A 6,343-nucleotide genomic window follows, 5' to 3' on the forward strand; every position below is an offset into this window, starting at 1 on the left:
GACTTTTGTCAACTTACGACTTTTTTTCTGTAAAAGTAGTTTGATTTTATAAATCTTTTGTGCATGCATAATCTATACCGTCAGAACAAAATAGATAGTAATTTTAAAAAATTTATATTTCCGTAATGTTATTACGGATAAAAATACTAGTTTCTATTCTTATTTGTTTTGATTTTTTTGATATTTTATTTGAATTCAAATGTGGGTATTTTCTTATTGACATTTATGTTATAAAGTCTGTTACAAGTAATAAATCGGATAAAGCTGATTCGATTTACTATATATGTGTTATTTGGTAATAAATCGAATTTATATATATTATATTAGTAGTAAATCGAATATAGTTGATTCGATTTACATTGAAAAAGTGTTGATTTAATTTACATAAAATCATTTAAGACATATTTGTAACAAAAATCAAAATAGGACATTGGTGTAATTTTAAAGTTAAAGTACTTTATTAGTGTGCTTTATATTGATAAATATGATTATAGAAGAATAAGAATTAACTTGTAACTATAACAAGGTGTTTGAAAATCCCTTGAAATTCAATTTCTATGAAAATTGAGTTCAATTTCAATGTTTGAAACAAAAATATTTAAATTAGTTTAAATGGAATTCAATTCGATTTTATTGTTTTCTCTCAAAATCAATTCCAATTTAAGTAGGTCTGATTTAGAATTTTATTCTATTCGGATTTCACTTAAAACTTAAAAATATCTTTATAGTCTAATTACTTCATCTTTAACTTTCTTCACACACTTTTTCTCAATGCCTCTCATATTTCAACACACACTTTTTTTCTCTCACCACCTTCATTTCGTTCTCTTCTCTTTTTTTCAACTCACTTAATATAATATATACTTTTTTTTTGAAAGACCTACTATGTAGATCTAAAAAAAATATTCAAACATATAAAATTTATATATTTAACTTAGATTAATGACACTAAGCATTTGCCAATATGTTTGAACATTCCAAGTGAAGTTGTGTCAATGATGATACTAGCAAAAAGTAGAATAATTTTATTCTATTTTAATAACATGAATTAGTTGTTATAATTTACCGTTAATAACTAATTTTTTTTTTAACTTACTATGTCATTAAACCATTCAACAAGTTAGTTCTTGATAGTTGATGTTTATTTTTTTATTATTGATTTGTTCCTTCTAACATAATCTAATCACTCTCAAATTCTATATCTAACCATTCTCATTCTCTAATATTCTACCACACCCTTTCCCAACCTCCAATTCCTTTCCCTAACCTCTTTCTCTCTTTTCCCAATTTCCCATTTTCATTCCTATTCCTAGCCCTCTTCCTTTGAGTTTCCTCCTGCTCTTTCTAACCACTGCTAATGTCTTCACTGCGTCCAGGAGTTGCTACTCTGATCTAGTTGGCTCCTTATCTTTTTATATTCAATTTTTATACGTGGACATCCTTTTTTAGTTTTTTCTTGGTTTGGGTTGTTGGACCCTCCATTCATCTTTAATTTTGTCTCGTGTTATTTTATTTTCTTGATGCACTGTAACTTGCATATTCTTTTTTTTGTTCCTTTTCTTTTCTTTTACTGCATTGCAAAGCTACTTGCCATGGTTACTTTCTTTGTTTTTTACACCCATCTTCTTTCTTCTCATTTCTGTAGCTTGAAGTTTGAAAGCATGCAGTCGGGCAAGCTGCACACAACGGTAGGAAATTCGCTATTAACTACATTTTCTCCTTATAATAAGCAAATATATGAGATTTTTGCAAGCTGAAGACACAATTATGTATGTCATTTCTATATTTTTATATTTTTTTAGTAAAAAGGTCGTATAAATCAAACATCATTTTGTGAAAACCCTCTCCAAAAATAAATCAAAGTTGAATGCATCATTTTGCAATGGCCTATCATCCTCAGAAAATTGAATGCACCACAATTTTATAAAAGATCTTTTTTATTAAAAGAAATTTACCATGAATGACTTCCAAACTATCAGTGTCACAATTGATTTTTTATAGTTTTATATCTTCCACTTTTTAAGTCGTCGTGCTTATGTGGTGATAAGTAATAAAGAAATGTTTGTGCTTCATGATAAAATAAACAAAGGAAATATGATTGCCAAGCTAATATCAGTAAGAAGGGAATTGAACTTCAATATCTATATTATACAATCACAAAGGAAGAAAAATATACAAAACTTTTATAGTATTGTTTCAACCACCCTAATATAGAATCTCATTACAAAACTATGTTACTAACTGCTTAAGCATGAAGAATACGACCTGACCTTTCAAGAAGTGAAGCTGGAAGTTGGAACTATCACAGTTTTTTCACTACCACTAAATATTGAGCTAAGAAAGAAAAATAAAAAACTAAGAGAGAAGTTAAACTTTGAAGTGCTAAAATTACACCACATCAAATGGAGAACTTGAAAATAAATATTAGGTTAGGCCATAGTAAGTTTTTTGCTCCAAGCTAAAAATGTGTTTAAAGTATTAAATAATGTTAAAATCCTTCTTTAATATGTTTTGCTTACCTGACACATGCATTAGAGGTTATTTTTAGGGTCACAATACAGCACTACCTTCTATAGTAATCAGTATGTTCTTGACAATTTTTAGATTTCTCTGTTATTTTTAAGTTGTCAATTTTTCTTAGTCGTGACTTCACACACTGAATATTTACTATGCTTAGGCTTTAGTTCTTGTAATATCTATATTTTGGCTTCCATCTCTGAGGCCCTGAGAACGTGTCTGTAATACTACTTTTCCGATCTCTTCTATTTTATTACTCGTGATATTCCAACATTAACTTGTTTTTCTATTTTTTTAACTCCTATTTGTTTTTCAGTGCCTTGGATGGAAAGAGGCTGATGCTCCCGTGAAAGTGAAAGGAAAGAACATGAAAAGAAGAAAGCATAGAAGGTGGAATTTATCGCTGGAAGAAAAAACAACAACCTGAAATTGTAGCAGCAGGTGCCATAGCTGCTATTAATGAGGATGGTAAATAGAACAAAAAAACAAAATGGTGATTCCTTTAGCCTTAGTGATATTTTTATTTTGTAATGAATAACACTTAGAAGTTGACTTTCCAAGTTCCTAAGTCCACATGAAATTCCTAGTATGAGACTATAGAAAACGGATAATTTATTTACTAAAATAAGATAGAGATAATATAGTAATAAAAAATGTTATTTGTATACTAAAATTAGTGATTAAAATTAACTTTTAATATATTTGTGTATAAATATATGTGGTTTAATTTATATTCTATGTGTATTTGTATTTTAACATATATTTTATACTAGTAGTTAACTTTGCATGGATATTTTGTGACTCAAAACCTCGTTATATTTTTTAACGCTATCTCAATCTTTGCTTGCTACTTGAAAGCTAAGCAACAAACTGAAAGTAGAGTCATTTATAATGATTAGCAATTTCCCGTTTATGCAGCTATGAATTGAACTAATATTTAACAATACTTGCTGCTCAATTTCAAGTTCAAACCTATAAACTGACAAATGTTCAATGGATTTTCCATCCCAAACATTGCAGCAACTAAACAACCAATTAACCAATCACCCGAGCAAAGTTTCGCCTATAATTAAAAACAAATCTGAAGGTAAGCATCTTCACCACACAAATTACAAAACCCAAACACAAACTCTGTAACACCCTAACTTTTAGCACGTCATGATCGTACCAAAAGTAAGGAGTTACTAACCTGTTCTCCTTATTTACTATTTAATATTGAGCCTTTAGGTCGATATCGCATTTCAGTTTATAAGAGAATACCAGAAAAATTATTTGTAGTAATTAAAATCACACAATTATTAATAATAATAAATGCTATACAAATGAATTCAATATAAAACTCAAATACAATACCTATCCCTCTGGATAAAATAAAACTTAAAGCAACAAGGGCGAGGGAACTCTATAAAAATAACAGGAATCACAAGTAAATCTACTAGTCGTCTGCATCTTCTAACTGAATCTTCGAACCTGTGTCACTGAAAGGGTGGAAGATTTTGGGGTGAGAACAAACCACACGTTCTCAGTAGGGAATGGAAATGCCGTAAAAGTAATGAATTTAATGCAAATAATTAACTTACTTAGCAAAACTATTTTGTTAAACCTTTGGAAATACTTTTTTTTCTACTTTAGATAAATAATTACTTTTCTTTAAATTTCTAAACTCAAAACAAATTTTAAATATAAAATTAGTCACATTTTCTGTCTCTCAGCCACATAGTTAATCCTCAGTCAAATGTCAACTCGTAATCACTTTAATACACTCACAAACAAGTAGTGCAAACAAGAGATTCAATTCAATGTACAAGCAAATCACAACAAGACAAACAAGTCAAGCAGCACAAACACATAGAAAATATAACAAGTAAAACAAGACCAAATACAAATGCGCAATCAATATGATGCATGTCTATCCCTAACACAGGCCATGAGCTCATGTGTCGGTTGCCTACCCGCTCCCGACATTACCCAGGCACAAGTCCCAGGTATGGCTTTCCAGATGCATAAGTGTGCTTATAAGTCGTACGGCCAGGCCGCATCAGTGTGACTTTAAGTCGTACGGCTAGACCGCATCAGTGTGACTTTCCAAATCAATAAGCGTACATCTGGAAAACAGTTCTCAGTGTGTGGGCGTCCCCACTTTACATTTGGCACTAAGGCCCAAACAATATCACATCTGCTCTCCTGTGGCAGACATTTCATTAATTAATATATTCTTTAAATCCTTGTTCTCTGCTCTCCTGTGGCAGAGATTCTTTTTCTTAATAAACCGAGTTCAAATCTTTACTTAAAACAAAATCTCTCCTTAAAAGATTGGGTTTAAAACATTATATTTTTCTTAATAAATCAAACTTTAAAATAGAATAAATCTTTTCTTAACTAAATATATTTTAAATAATTTAATTTTCCAGAACCAAATCTTTTAAAACAACTTTTCAAACAAAACCTCAGATTTAATAAAATTTCGGCAGCACTTCCCCTAAACTTGGGGTTAGCCACCCTTTTTCGGGTCCCAACTGAACCATTTTCGACCTCTTTTCAATCAAGAAATCAAATACATATTCATCAAATTCAGTCACAAACACAACTCAAACTCATCATCCAGTCATTGCAAACAATCATAAATTATTTACAAATACCCACTAGACTTCCATGGCATTCATAGTTTAAAAACAGTTAATTTCAAAACAAAATCCCCTACCTTCGTATGAAATCAAAATTATCGAAAGTTTCGGGGAAGCTTTCTGACCGAGCTGCTGAAGGAGAAGGCGTCAGAAATCGTCTGTGCTTCCTAGAACTCCAGTTAGCCGAACTCAAAAGGAAGAGGAGCTACGTCACGGTCAACTTCTACCGGACAAAAATAACGCCAACACGTAGAGGAGAAGGATACGAACACTTTTATCGGATTAAATTTTTTATTGAAGTTACGGATCGCAAGAAATCAAACTAAGAAAGATTAAGATTCCATGGTTTTTCATTCCCTCTCTCACGGCCTTCTTTCTTTTCTTTCCTTTTGGTTTATGTTCGGTGGTGGTTGAAAGGAATTAAACTGATTATGGCTAATGGAAATGAGTGAAAATTTGTGATATTAAAGCTCATTAGGTGTCATGATTATACATGTATACATATGTATTAGGCCACGTCTCCAATTTTCTTTCTTTTGCCCTTTACAAGCTTCGGCCAAGTGATGATGATAAATTGATAACTAAATGAATATTAGCCAAGTGTCATAGGTTAAATAAATAAAAGTGGCATGTGTCCTCATGGTATATATATATATATTCATGCATATACTAACCACACTTAGATTTTCTTTCCCTTTGTTTCTTTGGCTTCGGCCAAAAGGTAAATAATAATAATAATAATAATAATAATAATAATAATAACTAAATTAAATTTTATTTTATTAAATTAATTTTTGAAAACTTGGGATCTTACAAACTCCCCCATCCCCAATAATAATTTGGAGGGAATTTCAACACATTCAAAGGGCACGAGATTAACGCTTAAATTATTACTCATACTAGTTCAGTCTTGCATAGTATAAAATAACCATCTATCCAAAGGCAGAATTGATGCTTAAATACAAAAGTGGCTAAACTAACATGCAACTACTTTGGAAGAACTAACTTAATGTCCCAAATATATGAAAAGAAAAATGCAAATTTGAATGTGGGCTCAAATAAAATTTTTTAAAAAAATTTACCGCATTGGTGAGTTCAATTTCCTTTCTCTTCCTCTCCAATTCCGAACTACACCCCGAAACCTTGACCTCCCACCTCTTCGCTTCCTTTCTCAAAATTCTAAAATCTTTCTATCAAATAAA

The 6,343-nt window shown here is 30.7% G+C and overlaps 1 long non-coding RNA gene across 1 annotated transcript; it reads right to left on the minus strand.

Annotated features, from left to right (window-relative positions):
- On the minus strand, positions 3,795-5,680 carry LOC110263944. The gene is made up of 2 exons (XR_002349671.1): positions 5,219-5,680; positions 3,795-3,995 (listed from the first exon to the last, which is right to left on the minus strand). It is a non-coding gene; the product is annotated as an uncharacterized LOC110263944 (long non-coding RNA).

Source organism: Arachis ipaensis, chromosome B06 (genome assembly GCF_000816755.2).
Source record: "Arachis ipaensis cultivar K30076 chromosome B06, Araip1.1, whole genome shotgun sequence".
Taxonomy (NCBI): domain Eukaryota; kingdom Viridiplantae; phylum Streptophyta; class Magnoliopsida; order Fabales; family Fabaceae; genus Arachis; species Arachis ipaensis.